The sequence below is a fragment of the Uloborus diversus genome, chromosome 3 (genome assembly GCF_026930045.1).
Source record: "Uloborus diversus isolate 005 chromosome 3, Udiv.v.3.1, whole genome shotgun sequence".
NCBI classification, from domain to species: Eukaryota; Metazoa; Arthropoda; class Arachnida; order Araneae; family Uloboridae; genus Uloborus; species Uloborus diversus.
The window spans coordinates 44,007,107-44,030,746 of record NC_072733.1 but is presented as its reverse complement, the minus strand read 5'-3'; the positions used below and the strand labels follow the sequence as shown (position 1 = coordinate 44,030,746).

At 33.3% G+C, this 23,640-nt stretch overlaps 1 protein-coding gene across 1 annotated transcript in view; it reads right to left on the bottom strand.

Annotated features, from left to right (window-relative positions):
- The window catches only part of LOC129218464 (sulfotransferase 1C4-like), a 50,295-nt gene extending 44,273 nt beyond the window's left edge, over positions 1 to 6,022 (bottom strand). Inside the window, exon 1 of the mRNA XM_054852743.1 lies at positions 5,948 to 6,022. The gene's annotated coding sequence lies outside the window, so the exon portion shown is untranslated. The remainder of the gene's footprint in view (positions 1 to 5,947) is intronic.
- Between the last annotated feature and the right edge of the window lie 17,618 nt (positions 6,023 to 23,640).

Sequence of the window (23,640 nt, the reverse complement as noted above, 5' to 3'; positions counted from 1 at the left end):
GCTGATTTTAGTCGACAAAATTAATTTTCGATTGATTTTTTTTTTCTTTTTCATTTAAAGTTGGGAAAAATATTTTTAGTCATATCTTCAATTTCGCGCTCGGAGGGAGGGGGGTTGGTGTCCCTCTGCTCTCCTAGTTACGCCCCTGATCATGCTTTGAATTTAAAATAAAATTTATTGAGTAGTAGTGATATTTGCCGCCTTTAAAAAAAAAATAGCACCTGAAAGGGAAAAGGTATGTGGAAGTGTGAAAAGTATCAAATGAAATGACTAAAAGGACAATCTGATCCTATGAAAAAGCTCAAATTTAACGCTATTAAATGTGATAAGTTGAAAATGAGAAGTATAATACACGCGTATAACAATTTTGTGTAATCATGCGCTACATTTAATAATGAATTAAAAGAAAATATTTTAAACGAACAAAATCTCTTATTGAAAATGAATGGCTCCTACCTCTAATTTTGTTTCCCAATCTGCTGGGGGGGAGAGGAGTAAATTAGAGTGCCTTAAAGTCTTCATGGGGGCGCCGATGCCACGAAATTTTCATCTTCACTATTAGAGAATTATGAACTGTTGAAAAATTTCGCAGCGCTTCTGAATCATGAATAAAAATCAAGGGCTGTGCAATGAAGGCATACCAGTTTTATTAATTTTTCTCTGTTAGTTATGATTAGTTGTATCAGTGACGAATCTAGGAAAGGAGCTATATGTGTATGAGGCTGCAGCCTCACTCCCCGTCTGCACTTAGTGAAACTGAAGTTTTTGCCTTTCTTTTGCTTCGTTGGAAGCGTCATCAAGACAACATAAAAAATTTTGACCTTAGCCCCCCTCCCCCCAGGACTAAAAACCCTGGCTTTGTCAGAGAGTTATAGAGAGATGGACGCCGTACGAAAGTTATATGGCCGAAATAGGCGCCTTGGTTCAAAAAAATCTGGAAACAACGGCATTGTTCAAAACTTTTAGGTGAAAGTTTTATAGTTTCAACGAGTTCAAGTCGGCGCTGAATGGTTGCTTATTGTTAGATTCGCGAATTGATACTTCAAATTTAAAAAACAATCCTCTGATGTTACTTTTTTTTAATTCCATTTTATTCCTTGGGTGAAGGTAGGTAGATTGAAAAAAGCATTTTGCATTAACGGTTCTGATTAAACCGATGGATGGAGGTAACTTTGAATTTAAAAAGGGATGATACGTAGTTTTATGATGTTGTCTCATTTATTCAACTCGTACAATAAATCTTATGGTACCAGGCGCCGCAATATCCGGTACAAAATTCATTAAAAAAAAAGACTGAGGCGCCAGCGCACTAAGGGACCGGCGCACCGGGAATTTTCCCGGTATCCCGGCGGCCCAGTACGCCACTGGCACTGGTTGTCTTAAAATGGGGCTACTTGAACCCAGCGTTCAAACAGTCCCAAACCACCATTTCATCACTAAGTTATGTTAAGTATGTTTTGTAATCTTTTAAAATAAAGAGGTTAATTACTATTTATACCCGTTTTTTTTTTTTTTTTTTTGGTAGATCTGGGGATAAAAAGGGTTTGAAACTAAAAGAGAATCCCTCGAAGTGGGAAATAATGCGGATTATTAAGAGGAAAAATTACAATTGTGTCCACATTCAACTAATTCCGGACAAATGTCTTAGAGAGTGGCATCAGCCCATTTTGGCTTAAGTATATCAACTCTAAAAAGGAAATTAAAAGATCATTCACAAAACAAGTCTGGGTATCTTTTAGTATTTAGTAGATTGGAAGAGCAGGAATTAAATAATATCAGAGAAAACAAATCTATCCAGGCCATTAAATTGAGGGGTTTTCATTCTTTCTAATGTTTAAATAACGATCATTTCAATTGGTTTTAGCTGTAGTTAGATTATGTTTCTACTTGAGAAATTATATTTGCCTAAAAATATGTTTGTATGTGTACGTTGATTTTATATTAATTCATATAAATATAATTTGCAATTTATATAAATAGTTTGCTCACTAGAATGTACGTTTTAAGTTTATTTTTCAAAATCATTGGTCCTTCTTAATACCACCTCCTGTTTTACAGTTTTTACCAATGTATTGACTGAGTGGGACCAAGTAGCCCCAGCGTAGGGTTACTTGAACCCAATTTTTAAAAATAGAAAACGATATATAAAAAGTTAAAATTGTTATTTAAAAAAGGCTTTTGGTGGTAGCAGAACGTCTGAAAAGTGGTAAAAACAAGGTTATCAGTTCGCATTATGGGTTTAACAAAGCATTCAGTGCAAAACTCGCAAAAGGTATGAAATTTTGGGTTCAAGTAGCTCCACTTCACGGTACTTGTATAAGCAAAAAAAAAAATGTGGAAAAGCCACATTTACACTTATGAAATATACAAGCACGATGATTAAAATTTGAGCTACTGACAATCTTAAAGCTACCTCTAGAGTGTTATTATAGGACACGAGGAATATATATATATATATATATATATATATATATATATATATATTAGGGTGGTCCTTATTTTTGAAGTTGCAGATATTTTACGCGACGCCCCCTCAATTTGTTCCATTATACAAATAAATGATCCCTGCAAAATTTTAAGCCAATCCATGAATATTAACACGTGCCCCTAGGGCCCCCTTTTTTGAGTTTCGAAGAAAAAATTCCGGATTTTCTAATTTTTATGTAAAAATAATTCTAACATTTTTATATTTAAAGTAATTTTGAACCACAATAGGTGCTGCTACTTCCAGACCGACCATTCTCTCACCTTCATTCTGTAAAATTTAACATGTTACAGAGGGTACATGTACAGCAATGGCCTTGGGTCAAGTGTACGCTCTTCTACGCTAGTTCGAACCAAGCAGCAGGGGAACGATTCTTCCCACCAAGATGGACCCAAGAGATTCTATAGGCCATTAATGAATGACCTAGGCCATTAATGACAGCAACAAATTGCCTCCTCATGGCTTTGGGGGTGTTGATTTACGAATTTCCCTGTGTATGTAATAGGTGTGGCAAATAGAGTCGTAAGGTTTCAATGCTATAAATACAAGTAATTGCAATTATAATTTAATTCGCTCTTCTTTAGTTATAAACATACCTAAATGCTTATACAATTTTTATTTTTAAGCTATAAATTTCGAAAAATCCTCGATTAATCCTAACATAAAAATATACTGTATTTTCCATTGCTAAAATATAAGTTTTAAAAAAATATCCAGATCAGGACAATGTGGAAATCTATACTTTAAATTAATTTTCTTCCACTTCAGTACATAGTCCTTTATTATCATTAAATTCTTGCGATTCACAAGATTTAGAAACCGAAATGGATATCTATCCTAAACTGTTGAACTTTTGTTTTCTACAGCTGATCTATCTCAATGCAAAAACGCTTGACAACTATTGATATCTGCTCGCCTTTCATCACGGTTAGACAAATGCCATATTAGGGATAAAGATGTTGTTCATTTATTTACAGCCTATGTAGATGCAGTAAATTTGAATCCAAATGACCTAGTGATCAATGGTACATTCCTTAAGAGAGCAAGAGAAAATCTTCGAGAGGTAAAATTAAATTTCCTGAATTTAAATTTTGTAGTTATTCACTGGGATACAAAGCTACATCCAGATGGAACTGAAAAAAGAACTCCAACAGGATCACAGTGATAGCTTCAGGTCCTAATATTGAACAGCTACATGGAATTCCTTACATATTTCTTCAGTTGCTTATGATATCTTATTATGATAGCTCTTTATTACTAACTGTTCTAGCTGTAGTGTTTGATACAATGACTTGCAATACCAATGAATTGTGCATGCAATTTTTTAGAGCAAAAACTGAACGGTGATATATTACATTAGGATTGCCATCATCATGCACTTGAAATCGTACTGCAGAGTGTCTCCTTGAAGAAGTTTTTGCCTTTCTTAGTTTTAGATCAGATATTTAATTATTTAAGCGCTTCAAAATTTTGTGGAAAGATCTCCATCATTCAGAACTTATAACATTTCAATCAAGTACACATACCACTCAAATTCTAAAAGACGAAGTTGATGACCTATTATTTATTGTTTGTAAAAAGCGGAATTGAGAAAGATTACAGATAATTCTCATAACTTGTAATAATATTTCCTAGTGAATTTCCTCCTACAGGGATATGTTTTCGGCAACCTGGAGCTTATTCCTGAGCCACATAGGTGGCAAAAGGAATTTTTGTTTGAAAATTTTTACATTTAGGAAACAATTTAAATTGACCTTACATGAAAAAAAAAAGCCCTTCAAAGCTGTTTAACAATTAAATACTGTATGAAGATATGGTTTTTCGCAGCAACCCAATCGATGCTCCTTTGAATAATATAATATGTCTGAAAAACTAGCAGCGTACAAAATGACGACAAACATGCAGCAGAAGCAGTGATTGGAAAATTTATAAATCACTTATGGTATTTAAGGGATAAACTAGTAGCTTTGTTCGTATTGGATGAAGGAATTAACTTTGAAGATAGGAAAACACTAGTCCAAAAAATGCTTGTGATAAGGAAGGCGTATCTGATGACTGTTTAACAAATTTCAGATAACTGTAGATGATTTAAAATACTTTCTTGGTAAAGATCTTCCTCTTCATAGAATCAATTACGAGTCAATAAAATTGTTTGATAAGTTACAAATACTAAAAACATTTTTCTATTTGATCCTGATTCACAGCAAAATGAAGAAAACTCTTTAAATGGAAGAAAGATCGTTAAAATACTGAAAATTGAGAATGATACAACTGAAAGAGGAGCACAATTAATCGAAGAATTTCGCAACTAATTTACCGAATATGAGTCACAAAAACAATCAGACATATTTTACAGACCGTCCAAGACTATCGGAAAAAAATACACACTATCGAGATACATTGAGAAAAGCGTACGATTAAGGAAAGTTTCTAAAGCATTATTTCATTCTTATTCAACGTAAAATCTTTAGATGATATAAAGTAATTAAAAGTATTAATTTAAATGCTACCTCACTGTAAGAATATTTTGCAAACCTAGTAGAAACGATGCACTGGGTCGGAAGTAAAAACTGGAAGATTTGAGGGGAAAATTATCAAAAGTGTTAAAGTTCAACGGCCTAGGGGCACGTGTTATTATTGACCGATCGAGTTCAAATTTTGTACACGTTGCTTTTTATCATAGTGTCACAAAACTAGGGGGCGTCACTTGTTGAATTCTGTAAAATTTTTTTTCCCATATAAATAAGGACCACCCTAATATATATATATATATATATATATATATATATATATATATATATATATATATATATATATATATATATATATATATAATTTAAAAACAAACATGCCCTGTAGCAGGAACAGCGCGACGCTGAGACTCCCGTCGCAGATTTTTGAAAAGATTTGCAGACTATTTCTGAATTGGAAGGATGTTTTATTGTTTTTTTTTTTTAACTTTCCGCACAAATTCCTTAAATTTAAAGCAGAGAAACACAGTTCAAAGTGAATTTAAAAATAATAATAATAAGAAGAAGAAGAAGCAAAAAAAAGGCGCCTAAATATACAGGAGTCCTCAGTGGATAGGAAGTCGAAAGCACTTACTTCCGCCGCTACCTGTGCCTAAGTAAGTATGGGAAAAAAATTTTATTTTGAAGATCTTTAACCTTCGTCTTAATCTTATTATTTTTTTTATTTAGCATTTTGGTTTCAAGCCTTCCTTTTTTTCTGATTCGTAGTGTGTTACGAGTAATCTAATGCTGGTCTACCTTGCAGACCGCTTTTGAGTTTTTTAATCTCCATCGCTGACTACTAAAAAAATGAAAATATCTGCTACTGGGGGCACATTTTCAAAAATATTTCCTAGATCAAATATTTTCCTAGATATTGAAAAGAGAGCATGGCTATAAAAATGATAAATAAAGAAATTTTACAGCGTGCAGGAAAAACTATCCTACTTACTTTAGACCAAAACGATCTGCTATCCGTTGCACTTGCGTCATTGAAACGCTGCCAGTCAGGAAATGTTTCGGCTGCTGCGGACAAGCATGATATATATTTTCAAATGTTACGAATTCGAAGTAAACAAGATACGGCCATTGCAAAAGTTAATTTCAGCAGTTATCAGTCACGTGGGAATGTTTCTTGCTGTTACTAGGTCCGATGAAGGGAACTTTTGTTTCGTATTTTTATCGTTATCACGACTTAACATATATATTTAGATACGCGACTGTTGACAACTTTTTAATCTTTTGTTGACTGACATGCAGATTTCATAATCCGTCAACTAATTTGTAAGCCGTTTCTAGCTTTTTGCTCCAAAAATAGTTTTATAATGTCTTTCTTTTTGAAACCATTAGAATAAAGAAAGACTGCTAACTGGGTCGCGCCGGTGGGAGGTCACGGGAGGCCACTGCGACTTCACAAAAATTTCCTTGTTCGGCAATTATATCATTATTCGGCAAATGTTGGAGTTCTATTCGGCAAAATGTGACTACTAATAAAAAAAAAGAAAAAAGGCACATTATTTACAAAACATTATAATTATTTTTATTATAAATACTGAAAATCAGACTAACTTTCTTAATATTATTTTCAACTTTGAGTCTGATATCAAAGAAGATAAATACATTATAAGCAGCATTTTAAATTGCTTGCTCATTTGAAGCTACCCAAACATTTTTAGCAGCTCTTTTGACGCAGTTGCATTAAATTTAAAACATTATACAGAAACAAATGATTTACTAGCTGATTGTTCAAAGTAATATTCATCTGATTGAAAATTATTAATTGGCTTAGGTACACTTCACTCGTTTAGTTAAAATTAAAATAAAAAAAAATTATGGAAGTAACTTTTGGTCGAATAAAATGTAGTATGCAGAAATTATCGTATTTTTCAAAAGAGAGACATTTAAATGGAGACATTTGATTCTTGCTTGTAATATGTTATCTTATAGTCAAACGTAGCCCAAACGGGACTTAATTAAATTGATCGAAAAAATCATTTCAATTGATTAAAGTACATTACAGTTTCTTACATAAAGAACTGAACTTTTACGGCATTTGAAAAATAAAAAAAGCTGTTTTATACTACATGAAATATTTTGAGATGCACAAAATGAATGATTAGACTTAATTAAAACAGCACGGCACGCACAGTATGTAGTAATAATAAAATGCTGCACTATAACACTACTGTAAAGTAGACAAAGCAATAGTATTTATGAGTTAAAAAATGAGGATGATGGATATTTATGCTCCAGGATCAAATCGTTACCCAATACATTTTTAAATAAGGTTGCTTTGCCTTCTCTTTTATAACGTTGCTATTTGAAGCAACAGCCTCTCTTCCAAATCTCTTTAATCCACAATACAAGAGCAACTTACATTTTCATAGTATTTACTTTGCTTAGACATTATACTCTGCAAGCTTCAATATTGAAACTAAGTTCTGGACTTTTACGGGGATCTTTTGGTTTGAATTTTTTAACTGTAGGTATGGTAGATTCACTCCACTTGTGTTGTGCTACCGTCGACGCTTGATAGTTGTTCAAGCATATCGAGAATTTAACCCCTTTTTTTTGTCAGAAACTTTATTTTTTCTCCCATCTTTACAAACTTGAGCTAGTTTTTAAAACTGTAATGGCAATAGCGAGGTATAAAAACGATTTGCAAACTGTCGATCATTGTTTGAAGGTGCAAGTATAATTTTAAATAGTTTTTGGAATGTCAATAAACTTATAGTTTTTACTTATCTCAGAGTATTTTTCATTAAAGAAGTCACTAATGTAACAATAAACCCAGACATATACAAGTAAAGCAATCTAAGCGACCGCACTGTGATCCATGCTTTCAAGCGCCGCATAGCACTTTCTAAAAATGCGGGTTTAGTTCACGGAACGGCCGATTCAAGTCATATCAGCAAAATAAAATGATGACACGCATTATAAATTACACTTTACACTGTCACTTACCTGTTGCATGATTAAGAAACTTTTAGGGTTTCTTTACTCTTCTCGAGACTCTAAATTTCAAAAGCCTCAAAAGGTTTTTAACTGAAAAGAACAAAGTACGTCTCGCGCTAATTTTTATAGCTTTGCAATTTAATTCGTTCTTTCAATAGGTGCCTATATAATTTCAGCTACTTTCAGCATTAATAAATTACTATCTAAATCTGTATCATTATCATAATAAATGTACCTCAAATACGAATAATAAATAAACAAAAATCCCAAACGGGAAACGTTTTTCCCAGGTTCGAACAGGTGCATCATTCAGGATAGACTAAACGGACTATAGAGTCATTCCACGTCAACTGACCTAATTTTTCATATCGTCCCCACTCGACCATCTCCGATTTGGATGACATTTTATAGACGTGTAAAGATGCTTTTGAAACTAACCTATGCAAATTTTCAGCTTCCTAGATTAAAATCCTAAGGATCTAGGATCCCCCAAAAATGAGATCCAAAATGGCGGATCAATTTTTTTTGCCGAATTGCTATATTTAGACTAAGTTTACAAAAAATTTTATTACACTGGAAGCCTGAAATTTTTGTCGCTTAAAGTACAATTGTCAGTTAATATATTCAAGAATTTATGCGAATTTGAGTTCGTTAGATTTTGTGTAGCATGCACGTGAACTTGTGAAAAAGCACGACGGGGAAAATTTTTCCTGGATTTTAGTTTGTCATAAAATTCGAACAAAAATTATTCAAAAGCTCATACTTCGTGATTCCATTGTAAAAATACTTGTTTTTAATGGGTTACAGTTGCAGAGCTTAAATATCTATTTTCTGAAAGATATTGACATCCAAAGTGGATATCAAAACCGTTCAAGTGAAAAATAGCCTATTTTCAAAGCGCTATAGCTCAAGTTTGTCACCTTGCATCTTCTTTTCGTTAAAACCATTAGAAAGAACAGACTTTTTCCTTTCAAAATAAGTTTTTTTTTTGATAGTGTTCTTTCGTTTAAGGATTAAAAAATGAGCTTAAAATTCAGACTGTCGTAACGAATTGGAATGTTTAAGAGCAGGTTGCGCAAATTTTATTGCACTGGAAGCCTGATATTTTGGGGGCTAAAAATATTTTTGGTTGTCAATACGTCCTACTATTGTTATGAATTTGAGTTCATTAACTTTTATGTAGCACGCATGTAAAGTCGCAAGAAAAAATGGAAGCACGAAGTATGAGCATTTGAATAATTTTTGTTCAGATTTTATGACAACCCAAAACCCAGGAAAAATTTTCCCCATCGCGCTTTTTCACAAGTTCACGCGCATGCTACACAAAATCTAACGAGCTCAAATTCACAAAAATAATTGAATATATTAACGACTAAACACTAAACGTACTTTAAGCGCCTAAAATTTCAGGCTTCCAGTGTAATAAAATTATCTGTAAACTTTGTCTAAATATGTTTATTTGGCACAAAAAGTTCATCCACCATTCTGGATCACATTTTTCGGAGATCCTAGATCCTTAGGATTTGGATCTACACTCCTTGACAATTGATAAGGAACAATTACGTTTTTTGGAATAGTTAAGAATAGATAATGAAAAAAGAAACAGTACGAAATATATAGTTAGTAGGGAGGATGTGCCATTATTATAAGTACAAAATAATGCAGATATTACTGCATCAATGAAGTAAAAAAATAAAAAATAAATAAAAAAAAATCTACTTAGATGATTTTCATACAACCATAAAAAAAATTTTCTAGGTCAAAATGATGGAGAAATGAGTACCTTAATATGATGTATGATTAACAGGGACTCTGATGCAAACAAATGCAAATTTACATCTATTTTCCATACTCTCCACTAATTATTGAGGAGTGCTTGGGGGATGTTTTCCCACTGCTCTCTCAATGCGGATTCGAGTTCTTGTACTGTTCTGGGAGGGACGGTTCTTCGCGCAACACGTCTGCCAAAAGCCTCCCAGGCAAGTTCAATTGGATTTAAGTCGGGAAAGTAAGAAGGCCACTGCATATGGAGAAAGTTTTCACTTTGCAGTGTGTCTGACACTTCAATGCTCCAGTGTGGCCGTGTATCGTCGTCCGTAAAGAGAAAGTCTGGACCTACAGCCCATCTAAAAAGGCGAACATGGTCCAGTATAACATCTCTGCAATACATTTGCGACGTATCGCTTTCTTATTCAAAAATGTGAAGCGGTGTTCTGCCATTGTGCTTGATGCCTGCCCACACCATGCCGCCTGGGCCGTACCGATCACGTTCGCAAAAATTTTTTTGTGCATAACGTGTTCTACGCTCTCTCCACAGTAGTTGGTGACCAGAATCACTTGTCACACTGAAACGAGATTCGTCAGAAAACATCACTCTAGACCAATTTTGATGATCCCACCAACATGTTCCTTACACCAGCGTAATCTCTCTCGACGATGGCGTGGTTAAACTTGGATGCAACGTACGGGCTTCCGTGCATACTAACCGACATTATTTACTCGCCGTGAGATGGTTCTTGCAGAAACATGCGTACCGGTAGCGGTTGTTAGAATTGCAGCAATCTGTCCAAGTGTGAAATTTCTGTTCCTTTTTGCCACGAGGGCTACATAGCGATCCTCTGAAGGTGTGGTGCTCCTACCACGACCCCCGGCATGCTCTGCAAAACATTTCTACCTTCAGTGGCCATCTTTAATCGGGAAATGGTCCTTTTTGGTACACCCATTGCAGCAGCCACAGTGGTGACACTTTGACCTGCTTCCAGTCGTCCAATCGCTCGTCCACGATTGTAGATACTCAAATGATGTCTTGCTGACATTTTACTCTTAAGTATTTCAAGAACCAAACAGAATTTCAGAGAAAAACCTTTTTTAACATCCAGCACTATTTTTGTTACAAACCAAACAGCGTGACTTTTCGTACGAATCTTGAGCGTGTATGCACTGTCTTTTATACAGATGTCTACCACGCCATTTGAACTTGAATTTATTTCCATTGGCCAGGCGGTTAAGGTAGAAATTTGCATAAATCACTTGTTCCTTAGCAATTGTCGAGCAGTGTAGGAAGCTGAAAATTTGCATAGGTTAGTTTAAAAAGCATCTCTACACCTCTATAAAATTTCATCCAGATCAGAGATGATCGAGTGGGGACCCCTAGGTTACTTGACATGGAATGACTCATATTTGATTATTTTAAACCCCGATAGTTACCGCTATGCTTACCCGGTGAAGATGGAGCACCGAATAAGGAGCTATAGGCCTGAGTGAGCTCCGAGAACTTAAAGAAAGTAAAAATAGATTCAACCATCTTCCTCTTTTAGCTGAAAATATAGACAAACTAAAAAATATAGAATGGATCATCTTGCTAACTAGAAAAACCTTCAACTGCAGTTTATATTGCAAGAACTTCAGCAAGCAGAACTTCACGTAAATGTAAATAAAATGGACGTGAAATCATCTGTGATCGGAAGAACATGTATGCATTTGAAAGGCCCTTATTAGCGACACAGTAAACTAAAACGGAATGGATAGTTAGAAAAAACTAAACTCAATTAAGAAAACAATTTAGAAAACAACAATTTATAGTAAATATGAATGAAAAAAAAAGTCAAGTTAAACAGTAGTAAAGATAAAGCTGAAATAGAGAAAGTAAAACGCTTTTTTTTTTTTTTGTCTTGTGTTAAATCCCTTGCATATATTAAAGTAGAGGGCGCGTTGGCAGTGTGCGTCAAGTAGGTGCGCACACGTGCCCCTATGTCATAAAAACTGATTTTGATTATTTTTGCCAGTTAGTTGTTTGTTAGTTGTTTGTCAGTTGTATTTTCTGTTAGTGGTTAGAACGGTGTTTTCAGTTTCTTTAGCTCATTGTATGATTTTATATTTTACACGTTTTTAATAAATGTATTGTTTTGTTCGAAATGAGTTTATTGCCTATTGAAATATAGTCCACATAACCTACACAAGAGCATCGTACATCTTGGGTCAGTTGGGTAAATTGTAAAGTTAAACAGAATTTTAATATTTTAACTTTTGATCCTTCCCTTACTATTTGAAGAATTTAGAGATACAATCGAGTACATTGTGCCTAAGACTCTCTGAGAGTAACTGGATATGAACATTTTGACTTTAGGGTTTGTTAGGGGTTGTCTATTAGTGTATGAACTTTTGTTCATAATTTCCCTGATAGTTTCCATTTACCCCGGAGACTAGGACTAGGAGTAAATTGAAACTGGTTTCTTTCTTTATGAGGTCGATGTAGAAAATAACCGTAATACACACTATCCGTTTAGAAGCTTAAAATGTTTTACAGCTACAATGCTCATCCAGTGACCCATAGGTCACGTGCAACCTCCTGCTGAGTCGTTCAAACGTAACCAGAAATTATTTTAAAAGAAAACATACAAAAAACGTCAATCATTTGCTAATTTTATTTGATGTGCAAACAAACATGCAATTTACATCAAAATTTAGTATTCAAAAAATTGGAATACTAACTAGAGAGAACCAGAGTTCAGTATGTATGGGGTAAATTTAAACAGCTAAATTGCACATCAAAAACAGCAGGAAAGGTGAACTTTATATAACCAAATGCTTTTAGTGTTAATCTTCCACATGATAAATACACTATAGTTGAAACCAGTTACTTCGTTTTTGTAGTAGAGGGAGGGATATGTACGATCACTACATTTAAAAAAACAATTTTTTTCACAGCATTATCTTCAGACAATTATGGCGCGTTCACATTTTTTTAGAAACACGCGGAACTTTCAGAATGTCATCTTTGTATTTTCTTATACTGTTGAGTGAACGTCTTCACTCAACAATTGTTTAGTTTCAAAAGTCACCATATATGTGGTAATGGTGAGGCAATTTGTTTGTATCTATCCCAATTGATCTTGTGATTTTTACAACTGTAAGTTGAATATCCTTCCAACTGAACATCTAACATTAAGTTGAAGTTGTTGCCTACCTAATTTTCACTGTTCTTTTATAAGACAATTACCTTACGAAACTCTAAACGTCTTTAATAATATTTTAGCAGAATTCAGACTTAAAATTTCCTTTCTGTAAAATACCGTTAGTTTTAAAAGAAATAAGCTTTCAGGAAAGCAGACCTTTCACAAATCCTTAGCTTATTTACTTGGGTTTCTAAAAGCAGGAAGTGATTTAAAACAAAAGGGACTGTTTTTGCTTTGATAGAAAAATGCGAGAGATATGAAAAACATACTAAGAGGGTTTACGATGAAAACTTCCACTCTCGATTTTTGTCTGGCTGTAATTCCTTTTCCGCAATACTCCCCGAATCTGTTTTAGACGGTTTTTTTTTTTCTTCCAATAACCATGTTTTTCCGAAACAAAATCCTTTTGCTTTTGATCCACAAAAACAGGATTATTTACTTTATTCTGTTTTATTTATTTTCTTTGGGTGAGAGGGCTTTCTGTGCACTGATTTTATAAAAATCTATCTGATGGAACTGAATTAAGTATAAGAACAAACATTTGAAAAGAGAATAGTTTTTGATGTTGATCTTAAGAACTAAATTTTAAAACAGGTCTGACTTCGCTTAATATGAGTTAATATCCAAAACACTATGACCACCTTCATGTTTTTCAGTGCACTCGCCTGGATGACGTCGAAGACCTATGATTAAGTGGGAATGGTACTTAACCGATGCTAGAGAAGGTGAGGAATTATTATTGCACTTATTTTTGCGAGTGATAAAAGCAGCTGATCTACCTTGAGAAGGCAGAATATAATGCCCCGAAAATTCGGAACGAATTATCTCCAAAACTGCATGACTGGTAGATTTTTCATGATCTGTCGTTGTTATTTAAGAAAAGTTGGAAAATGACGATGAAATCAGCAGCAGACGCCAAGGTGCAGCACGTCCACGAGTCATCTACGTAAAATAATGGCAGGTACTGTTCCGTTAAATAAGACAAAATCGATCCCAAACAGTGACTCATTTGACAACTCAACAGATTCGTGTCCAGGATTTCGCAAAGGGAAGGGTTTTAATGATTTTTCATCCTATTTTTAGGAAAATATATATGATTAAGTCTAATAATTCATTTCTGTATGATGTCCACAATGATGGTCGTAGCAGAGGATAATTCAAAATCCCCCCAGAACAATTGGTTTTATGCCATATTACCAATACTAGTACGGTATTTTACATGCATGTTAAGAACTGTTATGACCCTTCCTCCAGAAGGTAAACTCTTCTCTCAAGATTTCCACAGCACATGTTGTCTTTAGTTACAATTGAATTAATTTATATGAAGATAATACATATTTCACGTTAAAAAAATGGGATGAACATAAAGGCATATGAAAAAAAGATATGATCTATCAAGAATACAAAAAAAAAAAAAAAAAAAAACTCTCACTTTGACGATTATATCACACATTTGAAAACGATTTTTATTAAATTCAATTCAGCGGGATTTCCGAATATGTACTATTTTAACTTAGAAAATAGGAACTGCATTGATTTTCGTCGGGGCGTCAAGGTGCTGATCCATGAATAGGCCTATAATTTACTTTTCTGCATTTTAAGCAGCATCAATACTAATTTAGAGTGCAATTTGGAATGGCATGAGTTCCCCTCAACCGTTTAAAGCAGTTCTAAAGATCTGATGAAATTCATTAAATGTTTCTTTACTTTTCGGGACTAATTTCAAAGCTTTACGTCTAGAAAAAAAGAGAACTATTTGAAATTAGCCGCAATTGAAGTTAATGAGAAATGTGCCTCAGCGATCAAGTAAATGAAACTGCATTATGTTTAGCGAAACTGTATCATTCGATTAGAGTAATAAAAAAAAAATATTTTTGCGCACTAGTGGTTTCGCCTTGAGAATCTCTGCTATTACCCACACATGGTATTATTGATTTATGTTTTGAAAATTTGGTAGCAAGCAAGATGAAAAATGGCGGAATATAAGCTCTTTGATGGCTGTATACAACTTGAACTGTAGGTATTTAGATAATTTTAAACAGTGAATTCTAAACTGAGCAACACTTGTGGCTAATTTGCTGTGACAATATATTGGGAGAAGGACTGAACTTCAGATTTTTTGAGGAAAAGAGATGCTCCTTAGGGTAACTTCAGATTTCAAGATTCGCTCACATGTAAATTTAAAAAAACGTCGAAGCACAAAAAATTTCCAAGAACTGGATTTAAAGTCTCCAAAATTTTTCTACGCATTGTTTAATAAAATCGCATATTTTTTACGTACTGGTTTCTAAACCGGTGAACAAGACTATCATTTTGGTTTTCAGGTAGGGCAAGATGTATCTTGCCCTACCTGATATATTGCCATACCTGATTTATCCCATATAGGTGAATACATTAACTTCTCAAAACCAGGAGAGGGGGGGGGGTCATTTGGGCCCTCCTCATCTTTTAACTGACGGGACTGCCGGCGGATATTTTCAACTCATTTTGATTCCTATTTAGTTATTTATAATTAAACAATCGAAAATAATTTTAAATTTAACAAATATTTTGACTGACTAAATTTTGTTGAGTTTAGTAGTTGCACTTTTAACTTATTGGTAAAAGAGTAAACGGCCAATTTTATTGCACATTGCATTTGAGACAGGTTTTGCTAGTTCAACGGTTTTCAACCTTTAAGCAGGAGCGGCTCCTCGAGCATAACCTCCTGTTTACGACGGGGGGGGGGGGGGGTCAGCATGCCACGAACCTAAACATAATAGGAAGAGACATTATGCATTTAAAAACTGCAATACAAAAAATTTGCTGAGCAAGAAAATTTTTGGGCGATCACAGTGACTTCTCATCGGGGTGCAACTGACTGCTTGTAAGGTGCATACCTTAGGTTCAAAAAAACTTGATATGCATGGTATTTTACGTCACCATTGAATTGTATTATGTACAAAATATTTTCATACTCTACCGCAGAGTTTATGATCTAGAAAGTGTTAAAATATAATGGTTCATATGACGGTTGTCCGATTTACGGCAATGCCTGCAAAGTGAACAACGCTTTAACTCGGGTACAAGGGACAATCTGTTTAAAATAATTTATGTTTTTTTTTTTTTCGTGTTACCCGTCTGCTCTAACATACTTTAGCATTTCATGCCTATAGAGACCACATATGCTTGCTTACATTTAAGCCATGTTTTGGAAGAATCTTGGATATGTAAAGGAATTTCGGCACCTTTGTGAACGCCAAGGGGTGAGCTTAGAGACATCTCCCATCTCTTAACAGCTCGTTAAGTGGGAGGCACTTACAAAGGGTGACATAATTTAAACCTATCCCAGGGAACCGAGTAGGGCGAAAAGTCACGCTTCATAAAGCAGATGGTCGATTTTAGCTTTCGTTTTCATTTGAGTTATTTCTCAAATGGAAACGAAAGCCAAATGTTTTTACGAGAGATCCGCCTAAACACGATTAATTGGATGTTTCTTGAGAAAGTAAAGCTTTTTCACTCCGCTTCCCAGCAGGAAGTATGTTTGATTAAAACGGGTGACGGGAAAAAAAGTTTTTTAAAGAGCGCGACTCATTTTTCGTCCATCATCAAAACTTCGTATCTTGCTATAATGTTTCGCTGTACACAGTGGTGGCACTAGGAAATCCCCGACGAGGGGGCAAGCTTGTCCGACAGGGGGGGCATAACCAAATTTTAGTTTGCAAGATTGCCCCCCCCCCCTTTTTAGGTTATAAAGAAACTAATCATTCCTGCGCCTAACAACACAAATTCTTTATAAAAAAAGGTAAAAAATATAAATTTTAAAATAGATAAATAGATAAAATGATAAAAATGTAATTACACACACCACACACACACACACACACACACACACACATATATATATATATATATATATATATATATATATATATATATATATATATATATATATATATATATATATATATATATATATACATATATATATATATATATATATATATATATATATATATATATATATATATATATATATATATATATATATATATATATATATATATATATATATATATATATATATATATATATATATATATATATATATATATATATATATATATATATATATGTAAGATGCTTCTACTTTTTCTTCTTTTTCTTTTCGATTTCACTGCCGAGAAAATTTTTATCATTTACGACAAATGCCAAAGCAAACAGATTCCCCGACGAAGTACTAAATTTTCCCCGACGGGGGGGGGGGGGGCAAGACATTTCCGACGGGGGCAGTTGCCCCCCTTCCCCTCCCTTACAGCCACCTCCTGTACATTAACGAACAACGAAACTTGGAAAATTGTGGCGCAAAATATCGTTATCTTTCCGAAAGCCAGAGATTGCCTGACATTCGAATCCCGATCCTAAGTTCGTTGTAATAACTCTTATGAGGAAATATTACTATAAAACTTCCTTTTTACCTGCACAACTTATGTCCGTACATGACAATATCGTCGTCTTAGAGCAACAGTAAGATATCTAAGCATTAAAATAACAGTAAGATTGCTCTGAGGGGAAGATATTTTCTTCATACGCCGTCACCTCTGACCGATAATAGGATGTCTCACTATTGTTTCTAGGCTTAGATGTCTTACTGTTGCTTTGAGTAGTGACAGTATGCGTAATGTATTATCATCATTTTAATCTTTCACGTGATTATTCATTATTACTGTACAGTACATTATTATAATAAAAACGCTGACTTTAATAAGGAATACTGTGTGTATCCGCAATACAGTATGTCATATCTTGCTATCCTTCTGAATACTGGATCATTATTTTGTGCATTTGCAATTCTGTACAATATTATGTTGAATAGCACTGCTTTCTTTACTATAGGTGTTACTCAAGAGGGGAATGGTAATATTTAGATAGGAAAGAGTTTAAAGCATTCTGAGGAGTGCTTATAAGTGTCTAAAGTAATTGTACATGCTTTTCAAGAGTTGCATTTTCATATACTTTTTTCCCCAACGCGAAATTTTGACCTGAGCAATGGGTCTTGGAACTCGCATAAAAAAAAATCCCAATTTTGCAAAAAAAAAAAAAAAAATGTAATGTTTTCTTGTTTTGAAGTCATTTTAAAAATACAGTCGAACTCGCTTACGAGAGCGAAAAGACAGCGATATTTGCTGGTTATAACCGAGTACTTGTAAAAAACGGGTTTGTGAAAAAAACCATCAATAGATACTCATTTCATACTTGCTTTGTCTGTTTTTTTTTAACCTCTGTACTATATTTTCATCAAAGAAGTCAGTTAATTGTTTTTTTTTTTTTTGAAGTGTTTCATTGCATCTATCTTGTACCATTCAAGAAATTTGCTCAAGGCCCGAAAAACATCGTCATTTGCACTCCTGACTTCGAAAAACGATTGAAGATTTTATGCAGGTTAGAAGTCATTAAATATGTTGAGAGCAGTTCGACTTCAAACTCTTCACATTTGTTGTTACAGTCGTTGCCTTCATTATTATTTTCATCTGCATTAGTTTGAATTTGAATTACAATACTGTCAGAAGTATTTCGGAAGTGATAACATTGGCGTCAACAAATAAATAGTTTTTAAATGCTTCTCCACTCGCAAATTAAATTTTAAAAAAACTGCTGTCGTTACTTGTTTACAGAATTTTTGACGCATCACTAACTTTCGGTTGACTTTGGGTCGTAAAAAGAATTTTTCCAAGGAAGGATAAGTTGAACTAGAAGTGGAAATTCTGTGAATCACAAAAATATTGTTCGTTTTAAGCGGGGCTTGCGCGTTAAAAGCGAGTTTTGCTCCCATATGCTTAAGTTTGTACCAACCAAAATTTTCTGATTTCCTCGTTAAATCCGGGTTTTTGTTAAATCCGGACTCTTTATAAGATATTTCGACTGTTCTTCACTCTTAATAACAGGTTAGTTTATCTTATTAACATACGCCTGGTTAACATGATTCTAAGTCCTGGTGAGTTTGTGGTTACTTTCATTTGGTCCTCATCCTTGCACGTGAAATCCATTTGTATATATAGCGTTTCGAAAACGAATGAATCATTCGTAGTAACTCTGTATAAGTACTTTCTTATATACAGAGTTTCTACAAATGACTTGTAGGGCTACAACAAGTCTTTTATTCAAATCGTCGAAACACCAGCAAAACATTTTGCTTCCAAAAAATTCTTTCCACGCATTAAAAACAGATTCTATTTCTCGAATGTAAATCAATAGCAAAGAAGAAAAACTAGAAAACATGAATGAACGAGAGAATGCCCCAAACTCACTTCTGCAGGTAACCAATCCTTTTCAATGAAAAGCAAACTTACTCGAGTGAAGCTACTCGTGTAACATATGCTACTTCTTTCCTTTCCTACTTCCGGGAACTCTTCCGCCGACTATCAATATTTAAACAACCTTTTGCGCAAATTTAAATATACTACTTTTCTTAGTCTTTCGAAGCTTCAATTATCCAGGTTAGATCAAGCCTTAAACGAAGCAGTGTGAGCGGAAATAATTAAAGTTCCTGCATTACTTCAGTGTAACTTCAGCGTAACAGTTTATTTTCCTAATTATTTTCGCCACAAGTAGTTATTTAAAATCCATTAACGAAATCTTATCTTCGAAGTTTCTTGGATTTAGATAGGCTTGTTAAAATATACATATCAGGGGTGAATCATATAGGTATATAAAGGAGTAATTTGTATATTTTTGCGGTAACTTAATTAATATAAATGATGTGTTTCAGTTATACTCTGCATTGCTAGAAAGTGAGGCTAAGATGAACATTTTGGAGCTTATTTTTGGGATTCAGTGAAAAGTGGAACTTGAACTAAACTTCGTGAAAGAAACAATGTGATGCTCAGGTCAGGTCCTCACAGGTTACATAGAGATTATAAGTCAGGTAGGGTACAATAAGCAGGCGGGTAGATGAACAATCAACAAGAATCAGTAGTAATTGTCCAAATTATTTTTTAATTGGCCTACTGATTTCTTTAGGTTATTTACAAGACCTAATATTTACAAGACCTAAATATTTTAAAACGACATCTAGTAAATGTAATTCTTTTATTATAAAGTGATAACATTTCTAGTTTTATTCTTCACTTTCCCTATGAATACATGACGTTCTCTTTTCTGTAGCACTTTTCTCATTCAAAATTCCAACAAGTTTCATCACACTTAAGCTTTTCATATTCAAAAAGAACAAGTTTAGCTTGTTTTAAGTGAAAAACAACTGATTATTTGGCAAATTGCTAGTCTCGAAAGATTGGTAATCTCGAAATCATCAACGTTAGACATCGTCTTGTTAATATCGGAACAACTTGTCCCAAGACGGGCAAGTTGTTCCTTTTTGGCTTTAGATGCAATAAAATTAAATTTAAAAAAAAAAAAAAAACCCTACGAAATACAACTCGAGCAAAAGTCTTAACATAAAAGGGACATATATTACTCGATTTCAAACTCAGAACAATAACTCTAGAACTAAGTTTCCATAACAAGTGCTAAGCTTGTTTGAAAAGCGGAACTTTTAGCCCCGCTGTCCCCTATTTATAATTTATTTAAGAAATGAGGTCATAAGGATACCTAAACGAAGGCAAAAAATGTCACTAAAGGTTTCCATACCAGATCCCCACTCCCCCCTTCCCTCCAAAAAAAAATAAATAAATAAATAAAAAAAAAGAAATAAAGAAAGGAAAAAGGGGGCAAATATACGTTCTTTAGCACTAGATCGCTAAATGTACATACATTTCATATCAATGAAATGATTATGTGTCTGAGAAATGGTAAGCGTAATCAGTGGATTTCAATGTTATTGATGACCAGATGATTATAAATTCGAAGAGGTGGCAGAAGGATATAAAAATGAAATTATTGTTGAAAAATGAGCTATTGGGTAATAATTTGTGAGAAGCTTTAACATAGAAAACTGTTTCAAATTATATTCCAAAAATTATTTTTTTAAATCATTTTAAAGCACTTTCATGAGAAAAATCAAAACACAACAACTTTTGATTTAACCAATCAAAAGGAAAATTAATTAAAATGTGCTCTACACTTTGTGCTTGGTTATGTATCATTCTCACTTAAGTCATATTTCGGAGCAAATAATTTTGATATTTTTTCAAGCTTCTTATGCATTCTTGAAAATTTGATTTCGTTTGTTTTTTAATTTCAAATAACACATTATTCATAATTGAAAAGATTTTAAATTAGACTGTTCACATTAATTTACACAGTTTTGTCAGACACATTTTTTTACAATGAAAATTGTATTCACAAATTTTGAATCTACAAGACATCCCCCCTCTCCCTCCTTTTCAGTATAGCACTATATGCTAGAGGACTCTATTCCTAAACAAATGTAGTGTATGCAGTTTTCCTTGCCAATTTATTTAAAATTTAACTGCATCCACTGCAGTACTGGATAGTATAATTGCGGTATACGACATGTACCATTTTGTTTGTGAAAAAAATAGCATATACCATATACCCTGTACTTTTTGATCAATTTGATACTTTATGTTACGGTTTATTTCTTTGTTTTTTAAATAATAACTTAAAAATATCGCACAGAATATCTGATAGACATAAATAACAATTTACGTAATATAATTCTCAGCATTTATTTTTTGTTACGTATCATTTCATAATGGTTTATTATTAAATATGCATCGCTCTTTGCTGTACGGAATGGATTTTCAGAAAAACAATATTCGTAGTTTTTTTCTACATTTTAATCTAACTTACCCATCAGCATCCCTCAAAAGTTTCGGCGTATAATTTCTTAGTTTTTAAATTTATGTATAGTTTCATATTTTCATGACCACGGCACTGATTGCAACTGTAACTTAAACTATACATTTCTTACTAAGACAACTTCTAAAAATATTCTTAAAGACAAATCGCCTACTGTAGTTTTTCATTTTAAACTCAAAGCAACAAGAACAATGCTCATTTGATGACAGTTCTAAAGAAAAAAGGAAAAAATCAAATTGTGAAGTCAGTTTTCCAGCTAATTGGTTACATGACCCAAAACTTGGAAGAATGTTTTTAGAAAAGTGCCTTACTTAATACCATTTGTAATTTAAAAGAAGAACAATTAGACGTTGCTATGAACTCGGAAGAAAGTTGATTACGTTCCTTACTTTTCATTTCCTTTAGAAAATTCTTCAATGTAATATTTTTTCAGGTGAATAATTGTAATCAAGAACTGATCTAGTTGTAAATACATACCAAAACCATCTAAATAGTGCACGAAAAATTCAAAAGTAACTAGTGATCGCAATACCGGTAAACCGTTGTACGGAATAAAAGTATTTCGTGAAGTTTTGCCATTTTATGAAACCGGTATTTGTTCACAAGAAGTTATGAATACTAGCATTTTAATTAATGAATTTTACTGTATGGGCTGAGATATTACTGAGATACGTATTTATTTATACGCATATTTATTTATTTACTCATTTTTCCTTCAATGCGATAGTACCAACATCAATCATTTGCTGTCTCACATCAATCATTTGCTGTTTCAACATCAATCATTTGCTGCGCTGTTCCCATCTATGAATACATTGGTTGTGGTACATAAAATATAGATATAGTTCTTGTGTCTGTGCAGTTTGTTATGTTTTGCTTGCGTCAGGGACTTTGCTTAATGCCACGAAAATCCAACAGAACAGTAATGTCAAAACACCGCCTGTTATTAATTTTAAATCCTTAAAGGCTCAGCTTTTAAGAAAATTCTATGTTCGATTCTAACGTTTGTACCAAACAGCATGTGACGTCAGGGTGGCTTTTGTCTCTATCACCGAGCTTGGCATTCTTTTGAAATCTGAGTAATAATATGAATTTGAAAAGAAAAAAAAAACAGACTGTTAACAGATGTGTTATGTTGTTAATAACTTAGATGTTTTCTTTTCTATTAAAAGGTAAACAACTACACAACAAGATTTGAATGTGATATTAATAACATTATTACATGTTTTGTTCCTTTATTATTTCATAATTTCGTAAAATGAGCCATTATTGGTTTATTGTTCATATTGTCTTTTTTTGTTTCTAATTTTATAAATTAATGGTTTATTGCTCCTGTAAATAATATTAAAGTATCATACTTTTTACTTAACTTCGTATTTCTACACAGCAAAAATATTTTATTTTTATAGTTTATGATTTTTTTAAAGGTAAAAATATCTGCTTTTCTTAATTTTTTGGGAATTGTTCCAGTTCCAGTATTTATACCAGTACATCAGAAGCACAAAGCAGTAAAGCTGAAAAAAGTATACCAAACACTAGTAGAGCACTTTTAGTCCGGAATTGCAAGCAGGCACTTTGTAACGTTTTAATTACTGATAATGTAATGTAGTTGCAATAGGTTTTGGGACTGAACTTTCAAGTTGTTTGAAAATACTGCTTTAAAAATGTGCCGAGAATTAATGTGTAGAAAAAAAGATGAGTCTTTAACTCCAACATTTTTATTTATTTATTTTATCTTATTTGATGCAAGTAAATATAGCCTTGCTGTTTTACTGGGATGATGCATTTAATTACCCTTGTTTATTCTGAACCTCTTTCTATAAAATCGGAAGGAAATAATTTGAAAATAAATTCGAAAATAATTTTCATGCTCATAAAATCTGCGGTGCTAACTTTAGAAGTTCGATATTTTACTCTCAAGTTACTGCAGCTAAAGTAAAAACTGTCCAAAAGTATTAGATTTCTAGTTTCCTCC